Here is an 18,361-nt window from a genome sequence, read left to right as displayed (position 1 = left end):
ATCAAATTTTCGTATTATCTATTAGCTCCTCTAGATCCCAGATCCTTTTCCCATACTTTTACATTTACCTTGAACCCTGCATCGTTCTCTGATTAACGCCTCGCTGTTTTGGTTCCCATACTACATTATTAAAATGCTCTTTCTACTGGCAAACTGCAACTAGCCAGTCCCTTGGAACCTTTCTTCCATATCTCTCTCTCGCCCGCTCTCAAATCATCTTTCATTCATCGTCAGCCAACATCTAGATTCCTCTCTGATCTTTTTTTTTCTAACAAACAATTTCTCCTCCATATCTTTTTATTGCATTTTCCATATCTATTACAATAAATCAATTATATAATCATACACATTTTACTTCAATCAACTTTTCAATACAGGTTCGACTCATTTTCTTCTATCCTTCATATGCGCGCGTAGTCGACGTTTGGCTGATCCAAAGTAGGCCGTAATAACATGACGGCTGGGTGTCGATACGGTCATGGATAACAGCCCGTCGTGATGACAAACATCCATCCTGTATCATGTAAATAAAAATTTTGTTTCATTAAAAAAAGCTATATATAAATGTAAAAACAGAAATCAATATATCTTCAACTTATTTTTGTCCTATCTGTAGCTTCTGAACCGCGTTAATGTATCGATCAAATCGAAATTCTAATGCATCGACGAACCATTGCATTGCCGGCAAGTATTATCTTTCTCGTGAAAAGTTAATATCTGTATGGATTAATAAAAATGCTATAGTTTCGTGTAAAGCGAAAGAATGAATTACAAACATGCATAATCATAAAATCTATCGCTATATATGCGTTATTTAACGATGCGTAAACCGTAAGAAAAAACCGTCGATAATAAAAAAACACCGTCAAGTCGACGCAGCAAGGCTCGACGAAGTATTGCAAGAATCGTATTAGTCAGACGTATATTTTTTAAATCAGGGTGAATGATTTAGGCGCCTTTCTCTCGTTTCAGGGACTCGAAGCTGCGTTGACGACACTCGGTACCCGCGGCACCCTTGGCTTGGTATGTTAATTAACAGTATAAGCTTTCGAAGGGATTCAAGAAAGGGGGATAAGCGGGGTGAGTGCCTTTATATAACTAATTAGTAGGCCCGGCATTCAGACTATTTACTCGATTTTGCTTTGCTTAGGCCTACCCGACACTGTCTCCTTCCACCCCGAGGCCCGGCATCCCCCGAAAGATCTCTTGTTTAACCGAGTTTGGCTTAGCTCAACCGTTGATTATATTGCGCGAATTACTTTCGTCGATTTCATGCCTCATTTCTCCAATCCGAGCCGGTCCAATGCGGAAACAAAACCCTTTCTCCGCAGCACGTGAAGCCAGAGTGCTCCAATCAATGTTAAAAATCGCTATTGCCGGTTCAGTTTCGGCTGTCCCTTAACTCACCTCGTATTTTGTTCCTGCCGGTCGAACCAAATTTCTTTTTTCACTTATTGTCGCAAAACGCATTCACCCTTTTTGGTTCTCTCGCTACAGCGCAACTTCGACGAAAGAAATTAACCGCCGCGTAAAAATCTAACAAGTCTGCGGAGGGTGTAAATTGAGAACGCCAAGTGCACTGGTTTTAATCAGTTCATAAAATCGTCGAGTCATAGCGAACCGACTCTTATTTCCCGGCTGAGGTCGGCTTGTAGAGGGTCAGCAACTTCCTTCTCGGAATAATGGCTCCTACACATGAAACAATCTCATGTAAATGTTAATCAAGACTTATAATTCACTGGAATATTCTAATTCACTGACAGCAATGAAATCTCGGTACGGTTCGTAGCGAAGATCACGCGTTGTCTGATTTTTCAAAAGTTTTCTCTAATTTTTACTGTTTTATGTAATCAATTTCAACCGTGTAGTTTTACATCGGTGCAGTTATTACTGCGATTAGTCATGAGTTTTAATATCACGGTGTATGAATTGCTAATATGTAGCTTGATTATACGAAACAAGCAGTATTTGATTACGATACTAACAAAAAAGCAAAAAAAAAAAATAGAAAAACTCTTTTTTCATGTCATATTTGTCATCGTTCCAATTGCTCAAACACCGTACAAATTGGTTACTTACAAATAAAATTTAGGGTACATAAAATCAAAGTTATCGTCGTATCGCTCGACTCGGTCAGTAAGTTCAGTGCGAGATATCTACATACGTACGTATAATACGAGGGCAAAACTATCGAACAGTATCAATAGCAGCATAATACCATAAAAGGTATTGTTCTCTCCCGCAAGTCGTATAAGTTTTGTGAATTTCGTTCAATTCGGGGAATAAAACCGCGGTTTGCTAGAATCTAGACACAGTAGTTCTGGTTATAGCAAGACACTAAAATAGAACGTAAAATATCATAGTTTATAGAGTTAACCACCCACTTTGGTCAATAAAAATGTAACAAAACGTAATCCTATCCAGACAGATGGAGGAACGTGCTAAAGTCCGGACGTGCAGCAGACGCGACGCTGCGGCAAAGAACTTTTTCGTCGCCATGACGCTGCGTGTATCCATAAACTGGCAAAAATCGCTGCGCGAAATTCGCGAAAACACATTGTTCCTGAAAAATAATCGTCAGATGTTGCATTTCATTGCGTGTGGAGGAGAAATTAAAGTTTCAAAAAACCAACGAGCTGAGTTAATCCCCCATGAAAATCTTATGGAGAGAAAAAACTTCCAGGACGGCTTGAGAAAAATGAAAAGTCAAGTTAATAAAATTTCGGTGGAGAAAAGAACCGAGACAAAAGACTCCGCGACATTCGTCCCTTCCCTACATCAATAACTCGGAATAATACAATCAGTCCGCAGGGGCGGAGAAGATGGCAAGGGAGGTGGAGGTGAAAAGAGAGAGAGAGGGAGGGAGGGGAGGGGGGAGGAGAGAGACGGTTAAAAATTAATTAACGCAATAAAAGTTAATCTTTCCAGTTTGTAAAACTCCGTTCTGATTCTGTGTCTCGAGCGGAGCGTAATTAAAATAAAAATGATGTCAAATAAAATCGCCTTCTTTTTTCTTCATTCTTCGTACTCTTTTTATTTTATCTTCTATTTTAAAATATTTCGCGCTACTCTTTTCCTCCGTCTTAATTATCAGTATTTCCCACATTCGCCTCCGTCACTTTATTTTTTTAAATTTATTTACTTATATTTTTTGCATTTGTTTTGTCTCACTTCTTTCAACGCTAGTTTCGCAACTTCAAAGGGTTGAAGTTTCGGGCCTGGGACGGGTTGATACTACGAGCAACGGACTTACTTTATATAAGAGAAAAGTATATGAACATGGTAAAAATAATAAAGCCGAGGAGGAGAGAGATTACTTATCTGATGAAAACGTTGTTAAACCACTGCATAAATTTACAACATTGTGTCACAGTGGCGTGGGGATGCGAAAATACACGGCGCTTGTCCGGATTTATCTGCGGGTTACCAAGAATCCAAAAAATAAAACGGTATTCAAAATTTTATCTCTTTTCGCTACCTCTCCACTCTTGAAATTCTAAACTACAATTCAGAAAAAATTTGTAAATCATACGCAATATATTTCTCTGTATTCCTTATCGTATTTCTTATCATAATATTCGTAAAAAAATTCAAGATTCAACAGAATTCATTCATCTCTAATTCATAACATTTAATACCAGAAATTTTGTAATAGTTGACATATTTCATTTCATTTCTATACAACTTTTTTCTTCCTGAAATTTTAATAAGTTTACAGCGAAGTAACGATATTCCAGTTACTTGCCATGCAGCTCTGGATTGTGGTATTAAATTACAGAAGTGAAATTGTACCCGATAGTTGTTTGGGAATTGAATCCAACGTATTCGTTGATGGTAAAAACTTGGAGTTTGCAATTGTCGCGAGTTCGACTATGGGTGGGAATATTTTACGGTCTATGGCTAAGCGAATATCGCCGCTAACCGTAATTTTTAATATATTGATTGAGACGCCAGTGTTCTTGGCTCGGGCGCCGCGTCGTTTGCGGCGGTGCGGCTGCTTCATTAGACGCTCTTAATTAACTTGCGCCGCGCACGCGACTTTACACAATAGGATATACCCGTGCAAGCTCGCTATACCCTCAATTCGGTCTTAGTAATAATACACAGGGAGCTGCTACGTTCACAGAGAAAGAGAGAGAGGAAGAAAGCAAGTGAGAGGGGGAGGAAAGAAAAGGAAGCTCTGTTTTATAACCTCAGTGAATAAGCCACCCCTTGGAAAAATTCTAATTCGTTTAAAAATTTGAATCTAATTATATCAAGATAATTAGTCGTAGTAATAACAGCCTGCTTATTCGGTTAGAATACGTTATATAATATTTTATCGATCATGTTCTATTTTACTGAATGCTAAAAAAGTTCCTAACAAGCCGCTTTAATTTTTTTTTTTTTTTTTGTTCGAAAGCAACGCGGAAGCAACGGAGATACTATTTTCCGCCTGAATATATAAACGTGGCGCATTTTAATTCCGGTCTTTCGATCAAGTCCCTTAATTAAAAATGATTCATACGAAAGTGACCCAGTTTACTTACAGAATATCCATACGTGCACAACACGGTGCAATAGCACCGCACTCTAGGCTACGTCTGCACTGCTATTATATCAACGCTTTGTTTCAACTGGGGCAAACTCACCCCGTTTACACTTTGTGCACAGTGGAAGAGTTTGCGGAGTTATTGTAACGCTGTATAATTAACTCTTTCGACTGCGAAATTGTTCGATCACTCAAAGATTTTTGAAACACACTTATCATCATTTTCTCTATGCATGGTTATATAACACTGACGATTTTTAACATTCACAAAGAATTATTAACCTTAAGACAAAAATTACGACATCATTGTTGCGATATCTGAAGAGAAAAAGCAGCAATATTTTGACCATAACACTGATTTTGGAACAGTTTTTTGCACAAGGTATACACCTATTTATTCTATAGCTCGAAATAAAAATGAAATCGAAATTTAAATTTAATTCACTTAATCTGCTCGAAGCCAAAAAAATCGATTTGACAGACTTGTGATTATGATCTAAATTTTCCTTTCTGAGCCTAAAAATGAATCACAACGCAAACAAAATTTCATTGAAAAATCAAAGTGTTGATTAATCACTCCATAACTGCGATGAAAATTGCAGGATTGTAAAAAAAAAAAAAAATGTACTTTCTTTTCTTCCGTTTTAAAAAGCGAAACACAGCAATAGACGACAGCGCTTGTAACTTTTACCATAATTCTAGCCCTAGTTTAAACTGTATTATTTCGACAGTATGGCGAAAATAACACGGTGAGAGGGTTGGGAGGGGGGTGAAAACTAGTATAACGCGTTGCGGGGCAACATATGCTCAGACAGGAGCAGAGCGGCATATATTAGAGACCAACACCTCTGTTTTACGCCAAAGTGGTTAGCCGCACGCGTTAACCGGCCCATAACCCCCGCTGCAACCCTCATCGTATTGCCGGAAACCGTATATATACGTACACACGCGCGCGCGCGCACGCACACATATACATATATATGTAGCTGAAATAGCGAGCGTGAATGTTACAATTATACAATAAATGAGTTTAACGTTCATCACCTATTTTGCTTATATGAGTCCTTAATTGAAAAAAAGCAGTCAAGTAAAAAAGTATTTGTATAAAAGACAAATTACAAAATTTACTCGATCTTCAAACACAAGCTTGTTAGGTAGAATTAAATTTTAGTTGCGTCGGAAAAAAAAATCTTCCCGGTCAAGTAAATTATTTGACGCAGGTTCATATGCGGATAAAGTTTTTTTTTTTATCCTGGATAAATTTAAAGGATTTTTTTTGTTTTTTGAGCGCAACTGTGATGTAAGGATGAAAAAAATCTGCAACAGAAGTTTGCCGTTATATCCAATTTCGTGCAGCAATAAGGAAAATGTTTTTTATCGTACCAGTATGATTTTTATTTTAAGTATATAAGGAACTCATTTATATATATAAAATATATTATATATTAAACGATTCATGTGTATATATATATGTGTCATAACTCGGGGCAAATGGATGCATGGCGCAAAGGCAATTTACCTCTATGCGTGTATAGATATGGGTATAGGAACAGAATTAATTATCGATCCCTTGGAACAAATAGAAGTAATTATAGCCGGATACTGGTAATGAAATTATTGTTTTTCGACGTTATTGAACTAACAATTTCAGATCGCTGCCTGCGTATGTAGAATATACGTTTTGTACGTTATACGCGAAGCGATAATTACAGCAGACCGTTCATCCAAACAGGAGAATTCGTAACCGTAGACGAATGTGAACGTTTCGTTATTACGTTCATGAAGCGGGCCGTTTATCCCCACAACCTTATTTTCCTTTAATTCTCAAACCCGGAAAAATGGTTAATAAAACTTCGTCAAGAGTTGTTTATTCTATTCGCATTCCTTGTCTTTCACTCTTCCCCGGCATTCAATTCTTACTGACAATCTTTCTTCGCCATTTATTAAAAAAATTAATTATTTTCCCTGACTCAATGAGAAAAAAAAAAAAAAAAAAAAAAAAAACGAATTCCGAAATCTCGATTCAAGAACTCGGAATTCGAAGACCAGTCTATTCATCCATCAAATTTCTACCGACCAAGAGAGTTGGCGTACCGCTCTAAAAGCTCGTAAAAAAGTGAGCACGCGGTTATAAAAAAAGAGAGGATAAAAATAATGAAAGCAAAAAGAAGGAATAAGAAAATAAAGGGACGAAGAGAAAAAAAAAAAAAAGAAAGAAATAAAATCGCCCGTGGAAATATATTGGCATTGAAAAGTTGTAGAACATGGCGGCGACACGTTGCCTGGATTGCGCCATAACTTAGACCTCGTATCGATATGGGTGCCTCGTACAGTGTAAATTTAAGGGTATATGATACGGTGCGCCACGCAGTGAAGAAAGGGGGCTCCGGTGAAATATGTTACCAAAGCCGTTCGTCGCCGAAGCGACGTTTCGTGCTGCACGCGTGCAGCCGCTTAAAAAATCCCGTTTTTGCAACGAGAGCGTTTTTCTCGCTTTTCTTCAAGTATTCAATATACGATTCAGAAAAATTAATCGCGACTGAGCCTTTTTGGTCCGGGTTGAATAGGATCACGATAATGGTTGGATACAGCATCTCAAGGCGTACAGTTTAGAAAAAAGTTTATTAGTCAATTTTTCAAGGAGAGTATAACCAGATTTTTGAAATAATCGTATCGCGAAGCTTTTCGGGCTTTCGAAAGATATCTGGTGAGGAAACGATGACTACTTTAGATAACGATCGATAGCTCTGTTTCTCGTCAATCACGAGTTTATCCGCAACGAAAGCTTTTCACGACTTAGCATACTTACATCACTTTTTTGAAGGAAATTTCACGTCTTCGCTAAAAATGATACCAAAACTCTCGCTCGTAGAAAATAAATAAAGAAAACAAAACTGTCGTTCATTAATTCTAATAAGAGCGAGTTGATATTGAAGTATTGTGGATTCAGATTTTTCGGATAATCTACCTCTTCAGTAAAGTATATATATATATATATATATATATATATACATATATCTAATTGGAAAAAATTGTCTTCTCAAGTTCTGTTTATACAAAGAAATGATTTACGTACAGAATAAATTACGATTGTTCAAAGTTTTATATAGATAATACACTTCTAGGTTTGAAAAATAAAAATCTTTTGATGATAATTTCGCGTGGTAATGTCTCAGACTGTATTAACAATAGGTGATTCACATCCCTCTACGAATTTCGAATATAAAATGAGCAGAATCAGTGCCTCGGTACAATTCTTTCAAAATAATGAATCTTCTTCACAAAGCCGCAAGCGTCGTTCGCCACAACCGGAAGTGCGTAGAGCAGGCTCACACACCCCACAAGCCTTACCCTCCTTCCCCCGTGCAACATCTCCCACAGGTACGGAAGACTCGACGTACTTCTCGGAATCTAGAAACGTAGAACGTTAAATCGGTCGATAGTAGAATATCCTCGCCTGGCAGAGCCCTGGGACTTGTTGTTCGCCGGGGTCGGTGCAATTAGGGGGTATTAATTAGCGGGTACTTCAGCCGATCCCACCCCCGACTCCATGACAGGCTTTCTCCCAGCCTCGTGCTGAGCCCTCCGAAGTACACCGGCTCAGGGGGCTGATGCGGACTTTGGGATCCGTGCAGAGCTAATTGTACGTTTTTGCGAGGCACGGAAAAGGGGGGGTGGTGCTGTTGCTGGACAAAGACGTGTGGATCCGTCGCAGGTGAGATGATATCTCGCCATTTTCTCCTTCTCTAAGTGTGAAAGTATTTTTGCGAGACGTAGACTCGAGAAGTTATTCCAACGACACGTGTTGCCGTTGTTGCACGTACCGCACGACGTGCGTATTATAAACATGTACCTGTAATATACGTACAAGCTTCGGTCCGTTGGTTGGAACGAATTGGAAAAGTCGGAAGATGGATGAAGGGGAAATCACGATGCCGAGTAAAGGGGTTGGCTATTCATGTATTTAAATTTATTTATTGGCAGGATTTTTGGCCCCGTTATGAGACCCCTGTGAACCCGCGGTTAGACCCACCCCCCGCTTCAACCCCTTCTGGGTAATTTTCCTGCTTAAAGAGATCTCGGCCAATTACACGGAGCGTCCACAGGCGTTGAATTTTAATTGGAAAAGAAGAAGTACAGACCCCCTTATCCCTCCCATCGACTACGACTCCTTCTTCGCTTGGTACTAACTACCCGACCTGAAATTGGTATAGGAATGAGAGAAACGTTGGGGGAAGGGGGGGGGGGGGGGGGGAAGCATTCGTGAAAACCGGCGAATCGCTGGCTGTTAAGTTCTCGATTAATTTTAATGTGCTGAATGTTTTACGCAAATTGTTGTATTTCGTATTCAGAATTATTATATTCGAGCGCAACTGAACGAGCTGGTGGAATAAAGGAGCCGTTCTAACTTAATTGGGTCAATCTGTAAGGATTAATTGATCCAAAATACAACGAGTCAGAGGCTTGCGAATGTATTAAAAAGTGTAATTCATTTTAAATACAAATTTTATTTCAAACATTGAGAAGTCAAATGCATCACTTGAACACGGATATTGCCTGCAGAAAGGGGGAAATAAAGAAACTAATTGCCATACTCGTTTCTGTTTCTTAATGCCACGTCGTAATAATACGATTACTCGTCATATTCACGAAGAATTTACAACAAAACTTTACTCGTTATGTTCAATCTGTAATAAGACTTCAACTTAATTTCAAAGAACTTCCGCAAACATACATTACGTTTATATACGTAAAGTTAACTTCCAAAACTTGTCATTTTAATGACAAAATTTGAAGAAACGAAATTCAATATTTACAAGAATTATTGACTATGTTCAGAAGAAACTCAAAGTTTCGGTATTTCTTTTTTTTTTATTCTTAGGCGAATGAAACGACTTCCATTTCCCTCAAAGTGGAAAATTGAGAATGTATTGAATTGGATCAACTCAACTGATGGAAACGAATAAAAGTTCATTTCATTACGTGCAAATTCACAATATTGTTTCACCGTGTATTAAACCGTAATGCATACTTGAAAACGTAACGGTTGATTCAAGGTATTGCTAAAGAGTTATTGGAACAGGTGCTTCGATTTTATTGCTGATTAATGCGAGTTATTTGATCGATAGCGCGCGTGTAACTCAAACCACTTACATCGTGCAAGAAGAAATCGAAAAGTGGAAAAACGATACGCGAAGAGCTGTTTTTAAAAAAGAAACGTATGAGACAAAAAGGTCGAAAAATTAATGAATAAACAAATAAACGGACTAATTCCTTTGCCGAAAATTTTTCCGCATCGTTTCGTTTGTCGTCAATGCGCATCTCACATCCCCGATATTTTGATTCTCACGGTTCTCGCATCCCCTTCAAATTCATCCCAAGTGCTGGACGGAATAGTGCTGCCACGCGACGGTCGCTGGGAAAACTGCCACCGCGCAACGAAACCCTTCAATCAATTTCATAGAAATTCTTAGAGGGTTTGATATCGCCACGACACCCCGTCCCTTTGACTTCGTTCCATTGTTCACTAAGATTCTTAGGGATGACGGAGTTGATTTTTAGGTACAATTTCTAGTCTGGAAGTATTTCAGAAGGTGATTAATATCGCGAAGATGATGTATAAAATGTTAATAGTAAAAAACGCATTCCTTACACAAATAGGAACTTTGCTTGTGAGTAAAATTCAATTTTTTATTAATTAGACGAAGAAAAAAAAAAATTTGGCAACACTGTTGGATGATCTGGAATACTGTTGGAAATTCAAGTCAATCTTGCTCGAGTATAAAATCCAGAAAATAAATCGGCCAGAATTTAAAATGAAGGGAATTGGCAACAGCAAATTATTTCGACGAATGGTAAATTCACAGGTTATTATACTGATAAAGGCTAAACTAATTACTGTCCAATACATTATCATCAATGACGAATTCTGTCTGAAGAGGCCAATCTTAAAATATGACTAAATTACGTGAAACAATTATTATTTTTACATAATTTTCACATCTAATGAAGACTGAATATTAAAACAAACGACTGAAATTTTGAATTGTTTTACGTGATTCGTATGATGGGTTTACCAAATATAAATAAGTAGTAACACCCTCGTAATTTGTCCACACCAAAAAAAAAAAATAAATAAAATAAAAAAACTTGATTTCAATAGATAAGCTTTCATCGAATTGGCTGACAAGCGAGTCTCAGGAATGAAGCAAAGTAACTTTTGAACCAGCGGTTCGAGAGACGAAGTGTTAGTTTTCTGGACCATCGCGTATCGCTGGGAGGAGAAACGAGGAAGGGTGGTGGGGGTTAGGTGGTCCGGGGGTAGTTTATAACACGTCTCACATAAATTGTCGCACGGCTTTTTAAGAAATTGGAAAGAAGGCAGCGGCTCGAGGGCCTTAGAAACAGCTTGCGTTGAGTGGCCAAGAACTTTTGAAGTCCTTCGCGGGAGAAAAGGAAAAGGAGGAGTAAAAAAAAAGGGGGGGAGGAGGAGGGGGGGGGGGGGATGGAGAAATCTATTGCTTCAACCCGACTCGAGCCGCGCCGTCTTACGGAGTGTTTATAATCTGTTTTACGACCTCTCTCACCTCCCCACGTGGAGAGTTTCCCCTTTTTGAGCCGAGGCTTTTATATCGACGAGAGAAAACCGGATGAGGCAAGGAATAATGAAAGTTGAAGGAGGAGACGCGGATGACATAAAGGCACGCATGCGACCAGCGAAATTTTGACAAATTTGAAAGTTTTAATACGCCTCTGCGACTCCCAGTCGGATTATCCCCCCTCCAAAAACGAACCCGCTGCAGGCCTGTGGGAGACATTTTCGGGACAGAGGTAATCTTCGCCAGCCAAGATATTACATTTGAATAAATATCATCATCGATATAGCCGGCGAGAAAATACGCTATCGACGAAACAGGGAACGAAACTCCCGAGGGATCGGTTCCCTCGTATTAAAACACCGGGATATGTCAAGTATCGCTCGGGCGAGCCTACCGCCTAACGCTTCTTCTTTCACATCTTGCGATAGCGAAACGTCGTTCGAAACTTTAAAGAATCTTGAAAAAATGTTTGAAGAATAAGAAATAATGAAAAACAATTGAATGTGCAAAATATTTTTAATCCTAGAACGCGATTCAAACTTCATTTCGTTTGGTTTTTGCGGTCACTGATTACGAATCTGCAAAGAAATCGCAAAAATTCAAGATGATGAATCCAACACGGTCGAGGAAAATTTCAAATTTGATTGTGTAATATTAAAAAACTCTACGCGGGAGTTTTCGGGGTCGTTGATTCGATTCGCCGTACTGAATTTTCAAAACTTGATTGTCGATTCGTAATCAGCGACCTCAAAAACCCCTGGTCAGAGATTTTTCTCCGGATTCGATGGTAATTGAAATTTTCGTCCGCCAAACTGGATCCGCCATTTTGAATTTTTTTAAATCCGACTTCATATTCGCAATCGGTGACCCCAAAGACTTATATAATTTATGTAAAACGTGTGTAGAATTTTCTCGGAAATGAATTATTCCTTCAATTTTCACAAATTTTTTCGATCAATTTTGTTTTTAACAATAATAATTTACATTATATCGCAATAATTACTCTCGAATATTTAAAACCTATCAGTATAGTATCAGAAATAGGAAAAAACCGCAACTAAACACGTCGAAAAATTCTCTACATATACAAAAAACATATATAAAATAGGAGAAAAGAATACTTACCACCATGACTCAAAGGGTCAATCCCGGAAATTAATAATATTCTAAATGCGTATAAAATTTTCTCAATTCGTTTCAAAATACAAGGTTCAAAAATACAAGTTTGTAAGCTTTTGACAATTTATATATATATATCATATTTCATCGTAACAGTGATCAGAGTTAAAGTTTGTTTGAAAGAAGATTGAAATAGAAAATATTTGAGAAAAAAGACAAGTTTTATCTTTAGCGGTTGAGAAAAAAAGGGAAAATATTTCCATCGATTATAAGCAGACAATTTTGAATCGTCCGAGACGAAGTATCGACATTTACGCCTTAGTTTACAACTTCATTGTTTGTCAATTTTGTGTTTTTAATCAGAGATCTTCCTAGCTCACGAATACAATTATTTGATAAATGCTCAATGTGCATAATTGACTTGTGACAAAGTGAACGAAAAGTACCGACATCTAGCAAACGAACCTTCTCAACTGCCTCGCCTACCCCGGTTTTCCCTACACACCGTAATTACCTAAAGATGACGAAATCGAAACAAGAAACCGGTTAGTTACTTGATCCGCACAAAGTTTCAGAATTTAATTTAAAAAATCAACAATCCCGACTGACGATCCAAAGCTCGTCCGGATCCGAGCGTCAAGGGGTCGAGGGTGAGAGCGGGGATAGTCGGTCAGAGGGCACCGATTATCTCGGGCAATTTCGCTGCGAGCCGTTTCGAGTGGCCCTCGGATTCCGGATGAATGCTGTCGGCCTCTCGGCAGCGCATGTAGAAGAGTGGGAGGAAGGATTCGAGGAGGATCGGTACACAGGAGGAATATCGTGGGGCTGCCAGGTAGTAATCCGATGCAAATATCATTGATTGATATTAATTAGAAGCAATCACGGCGGCCGGCGTGCAAGCTCCGCTCTGCACCGAATCGCATCGCGCAGGGGATGCAGAGGGAAAGAAGACGGGGCATCGGAGGCTTCGTGTGTTCAGCTGCGCTGTTCGCCGGAGGCTTCGACTCGCTGGCGGAAACGAACCGGCTAAATTAAAATCATGGTAATTAGAGAGAGCCCGGTAATGCCAGGAAATCGTTGCCTCCGTCTCTTTCTGAGGGTGCTTTGACCAGCCCCGTATTCACCCTGCACCCTGCACGGGCGATTTTGAATTCCCGATTGGAATCGCGAGCAGTAACGGATCCGTGAAAGAAATTATGCACATCTGTGATTTTTTCGTAATTGCTGTACCTGCGTCGAACGATTTTCCGACACGAGTATCTCGCCGAGGGATAACTTTGATTTATTGCGTGTCCCTCTCGTGAGAAACTCAGAGATACCACAGCCGATTACACCTTAAATCCAATCGATTTTAAGTCTGGAAAAACCGAAGCGATTGAGACAAAAATTGTGAATATCTTTTGATAGGTTGTTTTTGAGATATCGGTGAGCAAAAAATATACGATCGGGGTAATTTTAATGACTTTTTTTTTACACTAAATACAGATGGGAAGTGGCAAGTTGATATTTAAAATCGCCCTTGGAATCATGCGAAAAGTTTGTCGTATTGAAGTGAACTTCTCGCTTACATCGTGAATGTAATTTAATCAGAAACGAGTCCTTCCATGTAACTTTGAAGAAATTCGAAAGCAAAATCGCTGACGTTAACTAAATAATGATAATGGCCTTATGTCAAATATGTATTATCCATTTGAATTAATTCCAAAATTAGCTCCAAGCCTTTTTTGTCAAATTCTGAACCTCAATCTTAAAAATTCCATATTCAAGCTTTTCGTGCGCCTAATTATTTATTGACAAAACATGCGTTTAGGTTTGTTTCACTGTTTTTGATCGAATCATTTCAGGTGTTAACTTTTTTGCTTTTCGTCAACGCATTCCAAGCCTAATAGCAAATTTAAAAAGATTACGTCAAGTTTCGAGAAGTACTAAAAAGGATAATTGCGTCCAACGCCAGTCAGTATTGACATATGATGGAACACCGGGGATCCCTGCAACTGCTAGTCACTCATCGTGCTGGTCGGAGGGTTGTATTTACCGTAATTATTTAATGCAAGCTCATGTTTTGTAATTGATCAATATTGACGTAGTTACAACTCGGTAGTTTCATCTCCCCACATATGCTATATCACGGACAAACAATACTTCTTTTTTTTTTTTTTCACTCTTCCAAAGTATCACGGATGAATGGACTCCCTGATTCTTTCTAGGTTTTGAGTGAAAGGATAATTTTTATGTTTTCTAGCTGTAAAGATGTGATCATTTCGTTGATGATAAGAATAACATGCACCGGTTCAGTGGATTGGAACTTTAGTCCAGTAGATTAAAAATTGCGCACCCTGAAGAATACATCGTAGCTTGCGACATGATTTTCAAAATTTCAAGCACAAAATATCACCCCTTTATCTCCATGATTTTTCCCAAATCGAAGCAGAGGGGGAAAAAACGTGATAAAAATTCGCTCCGTCAGAGGTGAAAAACATTTTGAAGTCCCGTAAAATCCCCGAAATCATGTTGCGATTTCGTTTTTCACCCTAGGAACTTCCACCCTCTGTATAGAAATTTGAGGCACCGCAGGCGTTCGGCGATATTGTAAAAAAGTCGAAATGCAAAATGTTCAATAACGTGACGCGTAGGCTGTAGTCTGCAACCTTCCATACACCGGCTGGCGTCAGCTTGTGTAACTATCGGTAATTAATCAGAATCATCCCCGTCGTCGGGGGCAGTTAACCAGTGACGTCACGGCCGTGGCGACATCTGGCCGGGCACTAGCCACGAACACGGAACAGCTCCGAGTGGACACCGCGAGCCGTATCGGACAGCACAAGCTTCGGAATGAAAATCACCCTCCCGCCCCGTTTGAAACTACCCTCTCGGACCAGATACCGGGTGTTCCGGTTTACACCGGAACGGACGGCATTGGCCTTCTCGAGCATAAAGGAACGATGCTCGAAGTTTAGCATCCAATCGTCCAAATCCAATATCAACCAAAAAAAAAAAAATGTGTAAAATATCTGTCATCTTTTAGCAAGGTTTTTCTGGCTTTTATTTGCGATTGAATGGTTAGTGCAGAACCTAATACATATGTCATACGTACATACGTACATGCGTTTAAAAACCATGTCGACAACTGCGGTATTTTGTAGTACGAGCTTCACGGTTAAGCGGATCACCGTGTGCATTTTTTGATTGAGCGTTTGAGAACCACTGACCACGGAGATAGGGGATGTATACAAATAAGGTTATTAATTTACCTATATTTAGCCACTGGTAACACTTGGTCAAGATTGATTCTAATAACCAGTCTTGCTGCTTCGCCGTGACCAGCCATTAGCTGAAGGATCAATATTATTACGGAGACTGGATAATGTGTAAACTGAGAAAAAATTTGGCAACAAAATTATACGTGTATGAATATTAGTGACGGTAATTGTTTTTTTTTTTTTTTTGATCTTGTAGTGGAAGCAAATAAAGTGACAGTTACCGAGACGATATTATGTTCACTGTAATCACAATTACTGTGGTTTTAATTTTCGAGACTTTTGTCTATCCTTCCATTTGAAACCAATTGTTTAAATAGACCGTTGCTTCTGCCAGTGTTCTTCTTCGTACCTTTGTAAAATTGTCCCTCCTGGGGCCGATAAGAGAGAAGAGAATCACGCGTTTCGAAACGAGACTGACGCCTGCGGAGCATCCGGTTGGATTTAACGCGAATGCCTATCTATAGGTACACGTAACGTGGAGCCGGGTACTATTTTTGATAATCCAATTTAATTGAGCGATTAACCGTCGGGTGTATAATGCCCATCCCGAAACAAATGGATCGCAATGTCCGCCGCTCTGTAAAATATAATTCAAAGATATTTATGGTGGGATTACGGTGTGGAATTGGGTATCTAATATACATGTCCTGTCCACCGAAATCCCCGGCTGTAAAATAATTGGCCCCGTTCGACCGCCGGTTGTAAACCCGAGTCGTTCCATGTCACCGACAATACATGATCCTTCTAATTTTCAGTAAAGTTTTGACAACTTTGATTGACGGATTGATATTGAGCCGGTTATATATTGCCTGCTACCACCGGTAGTTGATCGATACTCAAACGCACATTAAGGACATTTAATTTCCCGCTCCTCGGGCCCAAGGATTAGCCGCAATTGATAGCTCCATACCTCATGTATGCGTATGCGTGTGTGTGGATCTAAAACCCCTATAAACTTCCTGTTACGGATACACTTTCGACCTTCCGGTTACAATTTCGGACCTTCTCGTACGTCGGATAGAAGGACAATCGTTTGGCGTATAAGTTTCGTGTCTACAAAATGTGAACGACCCTTCGTTTCATTCCTTGGAATTGAATTGAGTAAAGCTTTATTAACGATTCGTCGAATATTCGTTAAAAATTTGGAAACTTGGTTAAATTTCTTTGTGAAAAATTTTCGTACGAGAATATAGATTAAGAAATAGTTTTCTCAACGAAATTCGATGTCTCGATAAACATTTCGTATCGATTTATCTTCGGTACGAAGGAAGATTAAATCTTGTAAATTATATTACGTTGTAAGTATAATTGCAAATACAGACAAGGGGAATGGATGAATAAATAAATGATTAGCAGCAAGATAATTTCGGAATCAAGAAAATACCCACCATCGACGATTTGTCAGCGAACGTCACGTCGATTCGGATTTCGCACGGATACAGGGTTTCACTTTCTCGGTGTAATTGCGTTTCATCGAATAGCTAATCAGGCACAGAATCACAGATCAGCCGTGGTCTAGACTCTATAGATAATTCACTCGGTTCGCTGCTATTGCCCCTTTTACATCTTCGTTCCCTATACGGTGCGAAATGTGCGCGGATTCTGAATTTCGACTGTCAAAACTTACGACCGGGGGAGAATCATACCACAGTTTGCATTGCTCCATTTTAACACGACGATTGAGTGCATCGAAGCTTTGCAGCAATCTTCCAAATTAGATGATCTCAGCGCGCCTGCAGCGGTAAATCGGAGTTAATTTACCGCGATATTACGTGTATAATTCGAAGATGTGAATGACCGAAGGAAAAAGAAACACGCAACTGCCAATCAGGGTTCAACCCTTAACTCGTTACCCCACGCTGAAAAACCTAATTGTACAAGACATGTGGGTGTATTAAGACTTCTAACCGATTGTTTCATGTTTATTGAAGAGTTCTTCAACATTTCTAATGATTTTCATCACACTTGTCTACTACCGGCAGATGTCGTTACTTATAACAAATTCAAAGATTTTAGACCTCCAATTACCCCGTGTGGCCGCTAAGGGTGTTAAGCGAGCTGGCTGACCAGTTGTCCTACCAGACTTGTCAATTACCGAACAGTCCGAGGGCTCGAAACTATCCGCGTAGTCGAACCTGCGATGCGGGGTGAAATGACGCTGCAGTTCGATGCCTTGACTATTTTACTAGAATTGGTTTATTTATCGTCAGTTTCTGATCAAAGTTTGATTCTGCACCAAATCTGCTACAGCGGTGACGGTGATTAATTTCAAACCTCCGTCGAATTGTTTGTCAAACTGATTGAATATTTAGGATACATACACACGCTTGCTGGATATTTCAGGGTAATGACGTTGATTGATGTTGCGCCACGGCGTGGCAGCCCGTTGCAGTCGCAATCATTCCAACTTGCCGAAACTCACTCGACCCGTTGGGAAATTCGTCGACAATTCAACGGCGCTCACAAGTGTGTCCAGGCGATGGTATCATCGAGGAAACAGAGGAGGTGAAAAATCATTGGGTCGCGTTACAGGCGTGTGCAAAAGGTTTTTCATCTTCTCCGTTTCCTTGACAATGAAACTATGGCCTGGATAAGCTTGTGCTCTGGTTCTAAAATCTGTGCACGAGTCGATAGATTCATACGTAACAAAAAAATAAGCTGACGAGATCGTTTTTCCCCTTCATTTTTCAGCAATGACAGTCGTCGCTATTTTGGCATAAATATTTGTTTACACCGGGGTTCAAAACTGTAAAACTGAGGTGAGGATTCGAAATGGAATAATAACGAGATTACAAGTATGTTCAACACAAGATATGTCATTAAAAAGGATTAACGGATCGATTGCCGCGCAG

General features: G+C 39.4%; 1 long non-coding RNA gene across 1 annotated transcript in view; it reads right to left on the bottom strand.

Annotated features, from left to right (window-relative positions):
- Positions 1-265: 265 nt before the first annotated feature.
- The window catches only part of LOC124294975, a 63,248-nt gene continuing 45,152 nt past the window's right edge, over positions 266-18,361 (bottom strand). The window contains exons 2-3 of the long non-coding RNA XR_006904880.1: positions 1,408-1,689; positions 266-514 (exon numbers count right to left, since the gene is read on the bottom strand). This is a non-coding gene — a long non-coding RNA (uncharacterized LOC124294975). The remainder of the gene's footprint in view (positions 515-1,407; positions 1,690-18,361) is intronic.

This window comes from Neodiprion lecontei, chromosome 6, assembly GCF_021901455.1.
Source record: "Neodiprion lecontei isolate iyNeoLeco1 chromosome 6, iyNeoLeco1.1, whole genome shotgun sequence".
Classification (NCBI taxonomy): domain Eukaryota; kingdom Metazoa; phylum Arthropoda; class Insecta; order Hymenoptera; family Diprionidae; genus Neodiprion; species Neodiprion lecontei.
The sequence above is the reverse complement of the archived record's forward strand: the minus strand, read 5'-3'. Positions and strand labels throughout refer to the sequence as shown.